This window comes from Notechis scutatus, chromosome 1, assembly GCF_049901735.1.
Source record: "Notechis scutatus isolate UNSWTSFEM ecotype Mainland chromosome 1, rNotScu1.2, whole genome shotgun sequence".
Lineage (NCBI taxonomy): Eukaryota > Metazoa > Chordata > Lepidosauria > Squamata > Elapidae > Notechis > Notechis scutatus.
This window is the reverse complement of record NC_142009.1, coordinates 185363187-185382306: the sequence shown is the minus strand read 5'-3', so window position 1 is coordinate 185382306 and position 19120 is coordinate 185363187. Positions and strand designations below refer to the sequence as shown.

Here is a 19120-nt window from a genome sequence, read left to right as displayed (position 1 = left end):
GACTGCAAAACAAGAAGACTGGGACAAAGAAGAAGCCATCTTTAATGCACAAGTAATTCTATGTGGGGAAGAAAAAGGAAAGGGGGAAAGAGAATGGAGAATTTAAGACTTAAAAAACAACCAAAGAAAAGAAAAATAATTGAAAAATAAGTATAATACTGGAAAGCAACAGAAAAGGGGAATACAGAAGAGAGAAATAGAAGTAGAGAGACAAGGGTGTAAAAAGGGGAGAGAGAAGAAGAGAGGGAAGAAGGAAAGGAAAAGAAGCTACAAAGGACCGGAGCAAGATATAGAGAAACAGGACCTATTTAGAGATAATGGGTGAAAATCTAACTGAAAAAGGGATTCTGTAAAGGTACATAAGATTGTATTGTTATATTAGTAATAGAAATAACTTTAGAAAATTGGAAACAACGTATGATTAAAATGAGGGATAAAATAGTGTAATTTAGTGAAATGTTTGTGAATAAAATAAGTGAAATAAAATAAATGAGAAAATTGAATTAGGAAGGAATGGGAACATTTTAATTAGTTAATGTTTTATAAAATATAAGTGAAGGGGTTGGGGAATTAACTATGGAAAGCTTATAATTGTTCCCATAGAAGTATGATATTTAATTGAAAAGTAATGTTAAAGATGTTAAGACTTTAATGAATATTAATATTAATGATAGAATTGAATTGGAATGGAATGTTGTTTTAATTATACACATTTATAATTTTTTTTCTTTTTTTAAGAATACAGTGTGTATTTTAAGAATGTACCAAGCAGAATCCGAATGGAAGTTATGTATTATATTGAATGTTACAACTTTAGGGAAAAGATATAAAGGCGTCATACTCCAATCAGTAACTACAGGAGAAATTTTGTTTAATGAGAAAAGATAATAGATAATTGAAACAGGACAGACAAAAAATATAAATACAATGATTTGAATTGAGATGAAATAATTAAAATAAAATTGAGAAAATTAAAAGAGGGGAGAAGCTATGCAGAAAATGTAAAATAGCAATAAGATATGGAATAGAATATACAAATGAGCATGAACCTGAATTTGTGTCTGTACAAAGAAATGTAACCCGGGATTATGCTGCTTTCAAAAAAGATGTTTTATTTGTATTTTTTTTCTCTTTGTGAAAACTCAAATAAAATTTACAAAAAAATACTATTATAAAAAGAACAACAATTGCCATACTCAGATTGATTTACAAGGATGATGCATCTACAAATGTCAGCAGATAAGTTTCTCTAATGCATTTTTAGCAAGTTTTTTTTAGAAGTCTTTTCAAATGCATCCTTTTTGAGATGAGACAACTACAAGGCAAAAATAAAACAATAAAAATATAAAGTTTGGTCGATTCAATCAATTAGTTTAGGATTTTAGGATTTCCAAGTAGAGACTTCTTTGAAAAATCAGTAAAGTTATCTATATTATATAACAATTTGGAAAAAGTGCTGAAGTGTTATAATAAATTCAATTACCGTATTTGCCGGCGTATAAGACGACTTTTTGCCCTAAAAACATGCCTCAACTGGGGGTCGTCTTATACGCCGGGTCATCACGTGCGACCAGTCAGGGCTCCTCCCTGCAACCGGAGCCCTGAGGAGACACTTGGCTTCAGGCGCTCCCGTCTTCCACTTTGCTTTCGAAGGTAAAGCGAATTATTTTACAAAGCCTCCCCTGCCGAGAGGGCAGCAACCCTAACATGGGGAAGCTAATTTCCCGGGGCCTCTTCGTTCCTCCCGACCTCCCTACACTGCGCGCCTCTGGCGCGCCGGTCCCTTCAGCCCAGCGACCTTTTCCACCTCAAAGAAAGGCCAGGCGGGAGCTGCTCGCGCGAAACAGCCACCACCCTTAGCCCGGCCTTGGGGAGCAGGCGAGGTTAGCGCCCGCCAGCCCGTCCTTCCTGCCTTTGGAGGCACCTGCACGGAGTGCCTCCTTTTCGGTTTCCCCTACCGGCGGGTCCTCCTTTCGTGCGGAGGGCTGCGGGAAGGCGCTCGCCCGAGAGGATCTCTCCTCTCTCTCCCGCAGGTCAACATCTGCGCTGCAGAGGAGCGGGCTGCAGCCGGTTCCTCCTGCTTGCTGAGTGGTGGGGAAGCCGCGGCCCGCCCGTGCGGATTTGCAACGAGGGGCAGGAGGAGGCACGCACACACCGCGGCTCACTTTCCCAGCTCTGCCCAACCCTTATGGCTCTGGCGCGGCCCTGGCAGGATGAGCGGAGGGTCCAGCGGGGAGGTGCTCGCTGCCCGCCAGGGCGCGCCAGAGCCATAAGGGTTGGGCAGAGCTGGGAAAGTGAGCCGCGGGTGTGTGCGTGCCTCCTCCTGCCCCTCGTTGCAAATCTCGCACGGGCGGGCCGCGCTTCCCCACCACTCAGCAAGCAGGAGGAACCGGCTGCAGCCCTCTCCTCTGCAGCGCAGATGTTGACCTTGCGGGAGAGAGAGGAGAGATCCTCTCGGCGAGCGCCTTCCCCGCAGCCCTCCGCACGAAAGGAGGACCCGCCGGTAGGGGAAACCGAGCGCGGAGGCACTCCGTGCAGGTGCCTCCAAAGGCAGGAAGGACGGGCTGGCGGGCGCTAACCTCGCCCGTTCTCCCTGCGTCGGGCTAAGGGTGGTGGCTGTTTCCGCTGCGAGCAGCTCCCGCCTGGCCTTTCTTTGAGGTGGAAAAGGTTGCTGGGCTGAGGGACTGGCGCGCCAGAGGCGCGCAGCAGCGTAGGGAGGTCGGGAGGAATGGAAGAGGCCCCGGAAATTAGCTTCCCACGTTATTGGGCTGCCCTCTCGGGCAGGGGAGGCTTTGTAAAATAATTCGCTTACCTTCGAAAGCAAAGGGAAGACGGGCGGCAGCAAGGGAGAAGGGAAAGCAACGGTGGAAGGTCTCCGATATGAAGTGCCCCACCAACGCAGGCAGCACCATATCTGGGCATGCAACAAAAGTACTTCCTAAGAGGCCGGCCTCTGCTCGCACCGCCGCCAAGTGGGGGTCGTCTTATACGGCAAGTATATAACAAACTCTATATTTTGAGTGGAAATGTTGGGGGTCGTCTTATACGCCCAGTCGTCTTATACGCCGGCAAATACGGTAGTTTCTTTTGATTACTTAATGTTAAATTATTTTGCCCTCATATCTTCATTCCTCTCTTTTTTCTTTAAGTACAGGGTAATTAAAAGTGATATAATTTTCTATTTCTTTAAAAAAAACTTTCTTCAGAATTGCCAAAGAGATGCATCTAGAGAATTAGGTTCAAATGTAATTTTATTATGCTCAGGCAACCTAAATTAAGTATATCAGTGCAACTTCTTCCAATTTTTGGTTTAACTGCAAGAGGGAGAACGATGCAGCAAAAGCACTTTCTACATTCAACAAATTCACTGGGTATAATTGTCTATGGATTGTCTTTAAAATAATTTAGGGAAATATATATATATATAGTTACATTTTAAAAAATTAGTCATAAGCACAGCTCAGTCAGAAAAAATACGACAAAACTGGTTCCAGATCATTTTTTTTTTTTATTTTTTGCCTTTTACCTATTAAAATCATTACATTCTGACATGGCCATTGCCCTTATGTAGCACTATAAAGTACAATGATTCTATATCATAATAAAATACCTCCTTCTGTATCATAAGTAAAACATCTATGGTATTCTATGCCCATCTGGCTGAAAACAAGCAAACAAAAGTTGTTGTGAAACCAAACTGGACACATAATTTCTCCTCTTGAAAAGGCATTGCTGATATTGGTGGAGATATTTGGTAATTATATAACTGCTACCACATTTAATTTAATTTCAAGTAAGAATTTCATAGAACTAAGCTAGGAAAATTATCTCATGTCTAGTAAAACCTTCACATCTGGCCATGGGGCTTCAAGTGACTCCTTTCTTTCCTCTTCCTCCAAATAAGCAGCAATTCATGGGGCTCTGTTCTGCCTTCATCCTTCCCACAACAGGAAAACAAGGAATAGTGTAATCAATATAATGCCATGACTTCAGAGCAATCAATGAAGAGAAGCTAGAAATGGTAGGATTATAGCACTCAAGTGCTTAGAATATCCCAAGGAAGGAGATGGGGAACTCAAGTGCCTAATCACTTTAAAAGAACCCAAATCCTGAAACAGTAGATTCCAGGGAGTTTCATTATATTAATGCAGGGGTCCCCAACCGCCGGTCCGCGGACCGGTACCGAACATGAACAAGCCTTACCGGGCCGCTGGTTGCTGGGCGCCGCCATCTTTTTTGGTAAAAGCGCTTCTGGTGAGCTTTTCCGGTGAAAGCTCACCGGAAGCGCTGTTTCGTCATAAAAGATGGCGGCGCCAGCGCTTCGGTGAGCTTTTCCGGGTAGAAAGCCATTTCTACCCGAAAAAGCTCACCAGCGCCGCCATCTTTTATATGAGCTGCAGCGCTTCGTGACGCCACCGAAGCGCCTTTTCGTCATAAAAGATGGCGGCGCCCAGTTGACGCCGACCGGGCCGCAGCGCCCAGCTGATGTCGGAACCGGGCCGCGGCGCCGAAAAGGTTGGGGATCCCTGCATTAATGGATTGGCTTTGGCATTACATACCTCCAAGCACTGACATCCTCTTCTTGCCATCAGGTAAAGTAGAGAACCACCCAGCCCTCTGGATAGTTCCTATTCTCCACCACTATTGTACAAGGCAGTGATTCAGGGCTACGTATATGGTAGGGCAGTGGTAGCTAACCTTTTTGGGCTCCTGTGCCAAAAATTATGTGCGCGCTTACACGCTCATGCTCGCACGCCAGTACCCAGAAGGCAATGCACGCCCCCCTACATCCTCTACGCATGCACGCGCAATCACCACCCCCACCACGCCCTTACCTGCACTGCACCTCATAGCTGATTTTTGGCCGGTTTGAGGCCTTTTTCGGCCTCCCAAAGGCTTGGGGAAGGCTTCTGCAGGCTTCTACAAGCTTTGTAGGCCGAAATCTAGCCCCGTTTCATCACTTCCTGTTTTTCCAAAAATATCGGAAGTGACGAAATGGGGCTAGATTTCAGCCTACAAAGCTTGTAGAAGCCTGCAGAAGCCTTCCCCAAGCCTTTGGGATGCTGAAAAAGGCTTCAAACCGGCCAAAAATCAGCTATGAGGTGCGCACATGTGCAGTGAGGTAAGTTTGCCTGTACCTTGCGTGCCGGCACAAATGGCTCTGCGTGCCATAGGCTCGCCATCACGGTGGTAGGGTCTTCTAGATGGTAACTCTTCAATTCTGAATACAAGTTAAAATGCATCCAAGATTGATTCAGAATATTTTGACTATTTTCAGATCTATTTAGATAATAAAATTTTATGCTATGGACACATTTATATATATATATGTATGTCTCAGTCAATGTCAGTAATGAATCTCAACTTGCTTTTCCCAGCCAATAGCTGACCCAGAACATTCGCTTATAACTGAATGTTCCACAGATACATCAATTTCCCACTTTCTACACAAATAGAAGAGAATTAATATCTACCATTTCTAAGTTTGCAATGGTGACAAACCATTATTTTCCAAGCTTCCAAACACTGACACACATTCTGCATTTGAACTTCTTATTAAGGCATCCACTCAAGAGCTGGGAGATAGAACAAGCCAAGCATCTCTTCCACTCTGACCACGCAAACTGCCCCTTCAAATATAAGCACAGACAGATTGCCCTGCGATGGTACACCCATGTCCAAATATAACACCACTGGTAAATCCTCCATTAAGCAGTTTATCTCATGTCATTCACAATGTTATTCCTAGAAGATTGGAGACATCCTACGGAATGCCCATGCAATGCCAAAACTGCAGTGGGACGATATACTGTCAGCACTCAGTAATATTCTTGTTTTTGGTACATGCCAATGCCAGTGAATTAAAGTCTGGCATTATATTCATAAAAAGATACACATCTCAGAGCAGCAAAAAATGAAAGTATGTGCAAGTTGTTTTTACTGATTAATTAATATTTCACTTTTATTTACTTTTATAAACAACTCAAGCTGTCTAACATATCTAATTACTCCTTCTTCCTCCTATTTGCCTCACAACAACCCTGTGAAGTGAGGTAGACAGAGAGTGTGACTGGCCTCAATGGTTAAGGTAGGATTAGAACTCATGGTCCTCCTGGTTTCTAGCCTAGTGCCTTAACCACTAGACTAAATTAAATCAGTCCTCAGTTGCCTGACTATATGTACAGTTCACAAGTCTTCTCCAAGTCTTTGTTACTAGAAGAAAGATTGATGAGTGCTTTTTGAAATTCAATTATCTAAATATAGTAAATGGTCTCCAGAATTTCTTGAATATTGCCCTATCTAAACTTAATTTCATGCTATTGATTTTGTCATATGAAATTACTGTGACATTACATGAAAAACCAGTTTATACATTTTTGTCATTAATTTACTGAATTTATTACCTTCATATTCCTGGCAAAGCCATGTTTAATATTTGGAACCCAAGGATGTCCATCTGCCAATTGTTGAGAGAACAAATTTCCTGTGAAGCCTTCTAGGTGTGCCAAAAATGTATACAGAAGATTTGGATGAGCTTATAGAGCAAATTTGGGAGTATGATGCAGAAGGTATAACAGGAAGAAGTGCCATTGTGATTTGAGATTGAATGATAATGTTGGTTGGAATCCAGACATAGAAATGGATGAAAAAAATATGCTTTTCAAAAAATGAAACTATGACTGATTTTTACATTTTACATCTTATGTTTGTTACTCTCTAAATATGAGGTATGTTGACTATAATTAACATGAGTTCGCAGTCACACTGTGTCATTTACTTCTGAACTTTTTCACTAATAGATATTTTTATGTACAGCCTCCATATGATCCCTCTTTTCTAACTCAAAAATAACTAGAGAGATGTTATTTTAGATAAACTTAAATTAAAGTTTGAAGACAAAATAATATACTATCATGTTTTTATAACTTAAAATTACTGTATTTGTCACTATTGAAATCATCCTTACAAAACAGATTCATTTTGAACAACATACAGTTTTTAAGAACATACAGTTTCATAAGTACCATTTTTTAAAAATGTGATGGAGAAATTAGCTAATGCTAGCAAAGGATCAGTAAAACATTATTTCTAACATATTCCCATTAGAATGCTAAGATCAGCCCAATGTTATTTACTCAAAAGAAAAGAAAGGTATCACAGTTCCAGCATCATTTTCATTTCTCTCATATTTTTAGAATGCATTTAAAACAATTGGTAGGTTTTCTTTCCAGACTATTTTAATGAAATATTTCTAAAAAAATGTAGCAATTAATTTGCAAATCTACCTGAAGATTTATAAGAGATGCAGTCAATTTGACACTTCTATATTGTAAAAGAAGTAGCAGAAGAATAATCAATAAACTTTTTCAACTAAATTTACTCAAGTCTTTATTCTGGTAAGCTATCTCACTAACTTTTGCCTGACTTTCTCTACATGAAATACATGATGTCATCATTACACATATTATTATTTAGCCTTTCCCCCCATTTAAACATATAGTTCCTTCACATTGCTATTTAAATTCTCCATTAAATTCTTGCAAACCCATATCTTTAATTATCCAGTATGCATTTTTGAAACAGAAGTAAAATTAGTCATAATCATGGACTCAGCATTCATACAGCATTTGAATAAATATACCACCTAAAGAATGGGAAATATCCAACATGCTAATGAATATCTCTTACATATCTGTAATTTTAAAAGAACTCTATTAACTAAAAGAAAGAAGAGCATTTATAGTTATTTTTGTTTGAGCAATTAACTAAAGTGGTGTCCGGAAGTCCATGTGTTATAATTGCTTACTAGCCAGATGTTTTCTAGGCAGGGATCCAGGGACAACATGCTGTAATACCTTTTATCCTATGATTTGTGCTTCTCATCCAGAGCATTCCCTTTCATCCCCAGAGCGTTCAACCTCAGAATTCTACACTGTTTCTAGCATTACTGACTCTGCAATTCGTTAATGTTTAGTTTACTCATACAAAATGTATAAATTAACATTACATTTAGTAAGCCATGCCACATAGATAGATAGCCAGACAGACAGATGATAGATAGATAGATTGATCTAAAATACCTGCATAAAATTAAGTTGATAGTTTATTTTACATCTTCTTCCCCTATTCATAAATCAGATAGATCAAAGTGAATTCAAAATGAAACATGTATCAGTTACATCAATAGAAATCATTTCTAAATTTATCCTGAACTTTTTGTCAACAAATGCCCACATTTACTCTATTCAATTTATAATAAGGTTACAAATTCTTCATTACCTTCAGGCTTTCCTTAACAGCACGGTTCCAAGTGGGAAAAGAGCTTTACATTGGAGCTATTTATGAATTAGTAGAGTTTGGAACACTGGAAAGTATTATCATAGAATAATCTTACAAAAGTTAGTTGATGCTTCATTTCTTTATAAAAATTTTACAGTCTTGTTCAGAGAGACACATCTGGATGATATGGCAGTCCTCAACAAGCACTCACATTTTCATGTTTCTTAATTAAAAGTTTGGGGGACATATTTTCAAAACATTAATATTTCCCTGGTTTCCTGTTAGCCTTAAAGTACTTATTTTGGATAGTGTATACAGTTCTAAGAATCATATTTTTATTTGCTAATAAGCCTTACAAATTCGAAAACTTAGAACATCAAAATACCTTGACTTTCAGGAATGTTCCTCAAGGATTGGGTGTTAAAAGTATGCAAAATGTTTTTGCAAATTGAAAATATCTCACATTTGCAATATATTGTTCCTACTAGTTCAAGCCTGACACTGCTCTCATCTAAATTTGAAACAGATGTTTTCAGCTCAGAATGAGAAGGTCTCAAGCTTAGGTGTCATATTGAATTTGAAAAAAATGTTTAAACTCAAATCCTTAACAATTCAAAATGTTTTGCATAACCTTGCTGCATGCCCTGTGATTTGAAGATCTGGTCTAGGTAAAACCTTTGGACTACAATACATACACATGTGAACTCATCTGTTGTGTAATCAAATCAAGGATGATTTCTTCAAGCAGGCTGATCCCTAGTTGCTGAAGAAATTCCCCTTTTCAAGAAGTACCAAAGCTTTTTATAAAGCAACCGAGATATGTAAGGCCAAGAGAACAATTAAAGCTGTATCTCTTTCAACATGAAGACCAAAAGCCTTTAGAACTTTTCCAAGTAAGGAGTTTTAAATCTAAGGGTCCCTTTCTGCACTTAACCATGGCATAATATGCCCCAGCAACCTCTTTCTTCTGACATATCCTCAAATTATTACAGCAATTCCAACTCATCCCAAACCAACAACTACAGTCATCCTTAGCTATTATAATACGTTTAAACAGAATTTTCGCTTTTAAGCAAGTAAAAAAACCACAACGTTTTGTCATGGGTGAACCTGACCCCCTTTGCAGACTATATGATTGATATGGAAAAATCAAGTGTTTCCCATGGGATAAAATCATCCTACTGACCACTTTAAACTAGGACAGGCATGCCCTTCCTCTCCTATTCTGCTTTGGACAGTAGTAGAATTTGAGCCTGTCAAACTGGGCTCTCTCTTCTATACTTATCAGGTCTCTTAACTGATCCACAGCTCAAAGGTTGGGTGTTTTGTGAAGTACAAAAGAGAGAGTCAGTGTGAGGTCCATCTGCTGCTTTACAGCATATCTCTGTGTCTGTCAGCTGTCATTTGGGATTCTTTCTGAACCTGGGTGGAACAGGGCTACACCCATATTCAACACAAACTCATCAGTAATAGGGTTCATTTCAGAAACATTTACCAATACTCTAGAAGAGAACATTATTACAGAATAGTATTGTTATTCTAAAATAGCCCTATTCCAGAAGAATGCACCCGTGTAAAACTCTTAAAACCAGAGCAAAGTTCTTACAGACGTCTAAACCAAGTAGGTTTTTTTAAAAAAATTGTAAATCAGCCAGAGGCATGCAAGTGTGATGGGCACTATGGAAATTGGATAAATAAAAGTAAAGAAATAAACCACTCTAGCCATCTGTCAAAATCCACATGCACTTCCAGTTCCATCTCAGATTAAAGAAAGTGACTGGTGGTACTTTCCCACTGATGGGTGACAGGGAAGGGAAAGGAAAAGAAGAGGGAGGGAAGCCGGCAACCCATCCCCTGTGCTCTGCAAATAGGGGCAGCACCACTTGCTGCCAATGTGGCTGTTGTGACAAGAAGCAGATCATGGGTTAAGGGAAACCAAGTATAGTATAGTTCTCCCAGCTCAAGCCCCGGTGGATGGATCGCTGTTTAACCCACCGAGGAAGCCAAGTCATTTGTTGCCCGCATACTTTTCAACGGCACGGATAGTTTGCGCCACGCTCCTAAAACCTTGACCTATTTAGAGAAACCGAGAAAACGGCTTTTCCACAACCTCACATCTGCCTGCAACAGCGAAACTGAACTGAAGGAGAGATCCTGAGGGAAGAGGATGGGAAATGGTTGTGCCTGCACGCAGAGAACCCGCGCTCCATTTCACCCAGCTGCAAGCCCTGGCTCTAAACACGCGAGGCAAGGAAGGGAAGCGGCTTTTACGCACTCACACACACTCACCAAAAAAACAACAACAACACCATAGTTTGTTTCCAAAGGAAGATGCCCTGCACGGAAAAGCTCGCCTCTTCAGGAAACCTGCTGCTGCTGCTGCTGCTGCCGCCTCCGAGATGCCCAAAATCAACGCCACCCAAACGCGCGGTCAGCAGCCTGGCTTGGGAAAAGCTCGCCTCTTCAGCAAACCTGCTGCTGCTGTTGCTGCCGCTTCCGAGACGCTGCTGCTCGGGCTTCTCTCTAAGGCTCGCCTCAAGCGGCTCAAACGCTCGCTCGCAAGCCTCGAGACTCCCCCCACCTTTTTGCCACAGGCCAGGCGGTACGTATGAATGAGCCCCCTGGAATCGACACGCGAGGCTGTTTCGGAGAAAGCCGCCTCACGTCAGGGGTGCCTCTGTTCCGCAAGGCAGGCCGGCCAGCAAAAAAAAAAGGCGCGCCTGAACGCCGAGCGCCCCCCCTCCGCCGCCGCCCCCTTGAGCGACTCAAGGACCGCTCAAACTTCGCAGCCGATCGAGAGACTTTTTTTTTTAAACCACCCCCGCGGGGTTTCCGCTTTGGGACCGGAGCCCGGCGCTCAAACCGTCCCGCCTGAAGCTTCTTACCTCGCCCGAGGCACGGCAGGCGACCGCCTTTGGAAGGAAGTGCAGCGCCTTCTTCCATGGGCGCCCGGACGGTTTGGCTGAGCGCGCGCTTTCCCGAGAAGCTTCCTCTTCTTCTTCTTCAGTCCTCTTCTTCTTCTTTCTAACAGCCGGCCGAGCGGTGGCGCAACCCTGGACCACAGCGGCGCGGGACCGGCGAGATAGCCGCCGCGCGCATGCGCCCGACGTGGCCCTAAACGACCCTTTAAGGCAGCCAGGTGAAGCGCGCGCGCGAGTGCGGCCGTTTGCAGTTTCTTTGGTGCGCCTAAAACTCTTGTACGAAACGAGTCTCGGTAGAGAGAAAGAGAGAGGTGGCGAGGCGGAGGGGCTTAGCCTCTAATTTCTATGGGTGACCTAAATGGCGGTTTTGACACTGGATTCTCGTAACTTTTTCTTAAGCCCTAGTTGTAAGGCCGAGGAAGCGCGCTCTTTATACCCCGCAGTAGTTCAGCTTCAGGATTCAGCGATCCCGACTTCAAAAGCTACTCACCTTCGCGGGTTTCCTCTCGTGGAAAATGAATTGATTTCCCTCGTCTTGCAGATCTATCGATCGGCAAGCCTTTAAGTGAGCAGAATAGATACATTTGCTTCGGTGCACAAAGAGAGAGGTCCATTTTGGGAAGACGCTCTTTCCCTCCCATTAGAAAATCCAAAGGAGACAATCTTCAGATTTGAGCACTTCTATAGAAAATCAGAGGTCAGTTTTTCAGATGAAAATGGGACATCATCCACATTCACTGTTGTTGTTGTTACTGTTTTTGCAAAGACACCCAGCTGAATTAGCAATCCTTTCTGAATCCTCATCACTAACATGTCAACGGGAAATAGATTTATATTAAGATTATTATATTTAAATGTTAAAAATATTATTAAAGCAACAGCAAAGAAATGTATGTTGATATCTGTGATCTACTTTTATTAAATCAAGCTATGCTGAACAGCCTTGAGGAAAACCTTTGTATATTCAGTGTGAATTTGGAAAGGCCTGGAGGTAACATTCATGTTTTACGTATTTTGTTCCTACAATCACTACATATGGCTTTGAAAAACTCCTGAATAAAATGCCTAAGAGCAATTGCTGCTCAATGTAGACATTTTATTGAGACATTCTGTGTTCAGTTCATATAAGAAAAGTCAGGGAGCTGTAATACTGAAATACACTTTACAGTACTTCAGATTACTCAGGAAGTTATTGGGCGAGTATAAGTGAACTGACAAGATTAAAAAACAAAAAAAGTATTTACTATCAGCTCCCAGCCTAAAAAAAGTTTTGCTCCAATGCCAGTTGTTTTTCAGGAAATAAAGAGCAAATAACTTGTCATTGAGCTCCCAAATAAAAAAGATTGAATTCTGGTTTGGTTAATTTTTAATTGGATTGGGCCCTATGTTTGCACTGCTTCATATCACTTTCACTAATGTTAGGATCCTTCAGAGAAATGTTAAATGAACAGAAAGCCTGTTAAACCATTTCAAAATATTAACGGTAATAAAACAGAGCATAACATGATTTTCAGTAAATGGGATTATATCTAAGGTAAACGATGGAAGAATAAGAAAATATACTGGTTTTACCAATAATGTTTCTCATGGCAAAAATAGAACATGTGCTATCAATATTTTCCAATGCTTATAAGAATGTGATTAAAAATGATATCTGACAAAAATAATGTTTAAGCGTGCTAACAAAAAAAATTTATATGCATCCTAGTCTTGAATATACTTATTCTAGTGGCATGCTCATATTTTCAAGAAGCCACTAGATAATATCTTAAAACTTCTGTGAAGTCCATGTCAGCTTAATGCTCCAAATCATAGTAGTAATAGTACTGCTGGTAGTATTCAGAAAATATTTGACTTTTATTTATATTACAATAAAAGCATTTTAAAATATCACATAATATAGTATTTTGTTTATACTTTCTCCAACACAGGATGAAAAATTGAAAGCAGGAAGAGCAGGGCACAGATAAACACTGAGAGGAAAACATGCTGTACAGTTTATTGAATGACAAAACTCTTACAAATCCAAGTATTTAAATGTATGACTAATTTGATCATCATTTTTGCTTGGAATCAGTTGCACCACACCGCACTGGCTTCTGTGAAACTGTGCTAATGGCTATGCTGGTTGGCAACTCTGTCATTGGAGTCCCAACCCATCTGGTGGACTTCACTAGATAAAAGATTGGTTTTTAAGATATATTACAACTCTCATTTGATTCTAAACCATTTCCACGCAAATTATTTGTATGATATGCAAACATGTAGTTTCTGCCTTTGTGAGATTTGGATTCTCCTCTTCCAGTGTGTACCAGCAAGGAACCTGCAAATATATAGTAACAATAAACCTCGATTCACAGCTAAACTTAAGCAGCTATGTCATTCCAAAGAAGAAGCCTACAGAAAAGGTGACAGAATGCTATACAATCAGGCCAGAAACATATTAACGAGAGATCAGAGCAGCAAAAAGAAGCTACTGTGAAAAGTTAATGAATAAGTTCTCAGCAAATGAACCAGCAAACATGTGGAAAACTCTTAAAATCATCACTGGCTACAGCAAACCTCCTTCCCAGGCAGAAGGAAATCAACAACTAGCAGATGACCTGAATGTGTTTTACTGCAGGTTTGAAAGGAAACTATAGCCAGCTATCTCCATCTCAAGCACACCAACAACAGCCAAGCGTCCTACAGCTGACCCCAATCCATTTGATTCACAATCTTTGGTGATCACAGAAAAAGAAGTGCAAGATCTATTTCACAGACAAAAGCCAGGAAAAGCACCAGGGCAAGACAAGATAACTCCTTGCTTAAAAGTCTGGGCTGAGCAATTGCCTCCTATCTTCACCCGAATCTTCAATAAATCACTAGAGATGTGCCATGTTCCTTCTTGCTTCAAACGCTCTACTAATCATCCCAGTGCCAAAGAAGCCCTCCATCAAGGAACTGAATGACTACAGACCAGTTGTTCTAACATCTGTAGTTATGAAAATCTTTGAAAGGCTAGTACTGTCCCAGCTGAAAACCATCACGGATCCGCTGTTAGATCCCACACAGTTTGCATACCAAGCAAATAGATGGACAGATGATGCTATTAATATGGCTCTGCACTACATCCTACAATACCTTGAATCTCCAAATACCTATGCAAAAGTCCTCTTTGTAGACTTCAGTTAAGCATTCAATACCATCATTCCAGACATTCTTCTAACTAAATTAAACCAGCTATCGGTACCTGAACACACATGTAAGTGGATCATAAGCTTCCTAACAGACAGGAAGCAGAGGTGAAGCTAGGCGGAATCACATCTGATACCTGTACAATTAGCACAGGGGCCTCCCAAGGCTGTGTGCTTTCTCCACTTCTCCCTATATACCAATGACTGCATCTCAAACGATCCATCTGTTAAAATACTGAAGTTTGTAGATGACATAACAGTGATTGGTCTCGTTCGAGACAATTACAAATCCACATACAGACAGGAGGTTGTACAACTTGCCTCGTGGTATAACCGGAACAATCTGGAACTGAACACACTCAAAACCGTAGAAATGGTATAGACTTTAGAAGAAACACCCACATACTACCACCTCTTACAATACTAGACAACACAGTATCAACAGTAGAGACCTTCAAATTTCTGGGTTCTATTATATCACATGACCTAAAATGGACACCTAACATCAAAAACATCATCAAAAAAGCACAACAAAGAATGTTCTTTCTGTGCCAACTCAGCTCAAACTGCCCAAGGAACTGCTGATACAGTTCTACAGAGGAATTATTGAGTCTATCATCTGCACCTCTATAACTGTCTGGTTTCGTTCTGTAACCCAACAGGACAGACACAGACTTCAGAGGATAATTAGGACTGCAGAAAAAACAATTACTACCCACCTGCCTTCAATTGAGGACCTGTATACTGCACAAGACAAAAAGAGGGCTGTGAAAATATTTACGGACCCCTCACATCCCTGACATAAACTGTTTCAACTCCTTCCCTCAAAACGACGCTATAGAGCACTGCACACCAGAACTAGACACAAAAACAGTTTTTTCCTGAACGCCATCACTCTGCTAAACAAATAATTCCCTCAACACTGTCCAACTATTTACAAAGTCTGTACTACTATTACTATTAACCTTCTCATCACTCCTTATCACCCATCCCACTTGTGACTGTATGAGTGTAACTTTGTCACTTGTATCCTTACGATCTATATTGACTGTTTCTTTGTATGATTTGATTGCTTATTGTACCCTATGACTATTATTAAGTGTTGTACCTTATGATTCTTGACTCTTGAAGAATGTATCTTTTCTTTTATGTATACTGAGAGCATTTGCACCAAGACAAATTCCTTGGCCAATAAAAAGAATTCTATTCTATTCTATTACAGTATACATTGCCCGTGCTGTTCATTATGGCCTTCTGGGCTCCTATGGAGAGCAGGAAGAGAAAATGAGAATTACATAAGCTTCTAGCACTAGTTTTGATACAAGTCACCCTCAACATACAATTGAGCCCAAAATTTTCATTGCTAAGCAAGGTAGTTGTTAAGTGAGTCACACCCCATTTTTACCATGGTTGTTAAGCGAATTACTGCGATTAAATGAACCATTTGGATATTAAGTGAATCTGGTTTCTCCCATTGACTTTGCTTGCCAGAAGCTCTCTAGGAATATTGCATATGACAAGCCCAGAACCTTGGAACACTGCAACTATTTTAACTACATGCAATTTGCTAAGCACATGAATTTTGATCACATGGCTGTGGGGTTGATATTAGAACTATTTTGGAAAAGAAGCATATAAATATTTTAAATAAATAAGTGGTTTAATACTTTTTTTCCTTTCAAGGAATTGTTCAAGACATTTCAAAATCCATGAAATTAAAAATTTATCTGCTTTCTGCCTAGAGTAAGAAGATTGTTTCTCAACTTTTAATACTATAATAATTTTTATATATATACAAAGGAGCAAAAATCTTTGAGGATAGTAATTAGTTTTGTAAATACCCTTTTAAATTAAGTCAGAGAACTGTTAAATAAGTCACGGAGTAGAACACAATCAAGCTGAATTGGAATTAAACTAGCCAGATAAATATTTAAGCTGGCTAGAAGATGTGTTTATAAGTGGCAGAAAAACACTACGCTATTTTTTTTTTGTTGATAACTCTAAAATAGAAAAGAAAGGCACTTTAGCACTGATTGCATAACACTTCCATTGTACTTCAATCTGTGCTTTTGGAAAACTAGTTTTATTTAATAGCATGAACAATCACTTCATATGCTGTTTACAATTCCATTAATAACAAGACATGACCTCTTGTTTAATAGTTCATGTGAAAATGATTGATCTTTGATCTGTTCTCAGTGAGACACAGTGATCACAATCATGTTTCCCCTACACCTAAATATTCTGAATGCAGAAGTAAAAGGGGGAAAAAAGTATTTACTTATAAGGGACACTGGCAGCTTTGCCCAAATCACAACCTCTTAAGCCCTTTACCCACTAACAGTTTATATCATTTTATTAACTTGACCAATGAATTTGGGCTCATTTTGGGCTCAGCCGATGATTTAGGTTGCTTTCCATTGTCATTCTGAGTATTGGAATAAGACCAATTTCCCAGTGACAGTAATCTGACCCTGTCTTACCACAGTTTTAAGGTGTGTAATATTACCATGGAGAAGAGGTTAAGTGTATTTTAGACATGTTGGCCAATTTGGACATCCTTTCCCTCTTCATGGGCCAGCCCTACTTGCAACCATTTATTTTCCAAATTTGCCTTCTCACTCCTGATCTCTGATTTCCTTTTATACTGGCATCTCCCCACTTCCTTTTTTTTTTTTTTTTTTTGAAAATTTTATTTGGGTTTTCACAAAAACAAAATACAAATAAAACATCTTTTTTGAAAATAGCATGGTCCCAGGTTATCAATTCTTCATACAGACACAAAACTCAATTTCATGCTCATTTTTATATTCTATTCCATATCTTATTACCATTTTATATTTTCTACGTAGTTTTTCCCCTCTTCTAATTTTCTCAACTTTGTTTTAATTATCTCAGTTCAAATCATTATATTTATACTTTTGTCTGTCCTGTTACAATTTCACATTATCTTTTCTTATTAAGCAAATTTTTCCCTGTAGTTACCAATTAGAGTATGACACCTTTATATCCTTTAATTTTATCCATTCAAGCTCTCATTTAAGCTTCAATGTATAACTTTAAGATTATAGCATTCAATATAATACATAACTTCCAATCGAATTCTGCTTGGTACATTCTTAAAATAGACACTATATTCTTAAAAAGAAAAAAATTATATATATATATATATATATATATATATATATATATATGTAAATAAAACACATTCCATTCTAATTCAATTCTATCATTAATATGCATTAAAATCTTAACATCTTTAACATTTTTTTTCAATTGAATATCATACTTCCTTGGGAACACTTATAAACTTTCCATAGTTAATTCTTTTTTCCCCTATATTTCTCACTTATATTTTTATAAATCATTCCTAATAATTAAAAATGTTCCCTTTTAATTCTCTCAATAATTTTAATTCATTTATTTATTAACAAACATCCCACTGCATTACAATAAATATTTTATCCATCATCATATTTTCTAAAGTTATTTCTATTTGTAATATAACAAAGCTATCTTATGTACCTTTGCAGAATCCCTTTTACAATTACATTTTCACCCATTATCTCTAAACAAACTTATGGTTCCTTATATCTTTTCCGTTTCTCCATTTCTTGTTTCTGTCTTTTACAACTTCTTTTCCTTGCCTTCTTCCCCCTCTTCTTCTCCCTCCCCTTTTTCCCCCCCCCCCCCCGTCTCTCTACTTCTAAGTCTCTCATCTGTAATCCCCTCTTCTGTTGCTTTCTAATATTATACATCTTTCAAATTGTTCTTCTTTTTGGTTGTTTTTTCTAATCTTAAACCTTTCACTCTCTTTCCCCCTTTTCTTCCCCCCACTTAAAATTATTTGATCATTAAAGATAGCTTCTTCTTTGTCCCAATCTTCTTGTTCTGCAAGCGTTTCTTGTTGCTTCTCATAGTTCTAGATCACCATTTCTAAGAATTGAAACACGAAGCCAAAAGAACTTCTCCCTTCTTGTGCGTCTTCTTTCCATTTTTTAAGTTCCATTTTCAGTTCTTCTAAGAGTGATACCATTTTAAAAACTTTTAAACAACCACCCAGTTAATTTTAGTCATCTAGACGCAAAACCAAAAATCACCAAGTAATCCAAATAATCCAAGGCTGTTTCTACTTGCTTCTTTTTTCCACTTTCTCTTCCTGGGGTTCTATTATTTTGTTACCAAGTTTCCATTAAAATGTATCTTTGAGGAATCTTGTTAAAAGTTCACTGTAAGTTCCTTTTAATTACAGTTCCATTCCTTAATTCCAGGCAGTCTCCTCCATTTTTCCAGATCCTGCCCTTGTATTCTTCTTTTTTTCTCCTTTCCAGCTTTTAAAAACTTTTAAATGTCCAGAAATCTTTATTTATCCCTTTGACTTTTATCTTCAGCTTAGATGCCTATTAATGTCAAAGTGGATTTTTTTTTAAGTTTCTTGCTTAAGTCTCTTAGCTGTCAGTATGAGGAAGGGAAGAAAAAAAAACCTAATCCTTTCCCTTCTCTCTCTCCTTCGCAGCTTCAAAATCTTCTTTGGGAACAATGTTGTTAAGTTTAAATTCCAGGGTACCTTATTTGTTGCTTTTGCTGTTTGACCTGGTCAACCAAAACTTTCTCTTTTTATCTTCTGGTTTGAGCTTCTTCGGCGACAGACCAAAACCTCGTCTCTCCGAGGCTTCGATCCGTGCTCGCCGCTGGAGCGCCCGAGCCGGTTGGTTTCGGGGCTAAGCCACCCCGTAGAGGTGG

General features: G+C 39.4%; 1 protein-coding gene across 2 annotated transcripts in view; it reads right to left on the bottom strand.

Moving 5' to 3' along the window:
• Positions 1-11296, bottom strand: part of ZNF385B (zinc finger protein 385B) — a 279989-nt gene extending 268693 nt beyond the window's left edge. The window contains exon 1 of one of the 2 annotated variants that reach the window (XM_087949651.1): positions 11166-11296. The gene's annotated coding sequence lies outside the window, so the exon portion shown is untranslated. The remainder of the gene's footprint in view (positions 1-11165) is intronic. The other variant, XM_087949650.1, reaches the window with a different exon arrangement.
• Between the last annotated feature and the right edge of the window lie 7824 nt (positions 11297-19120).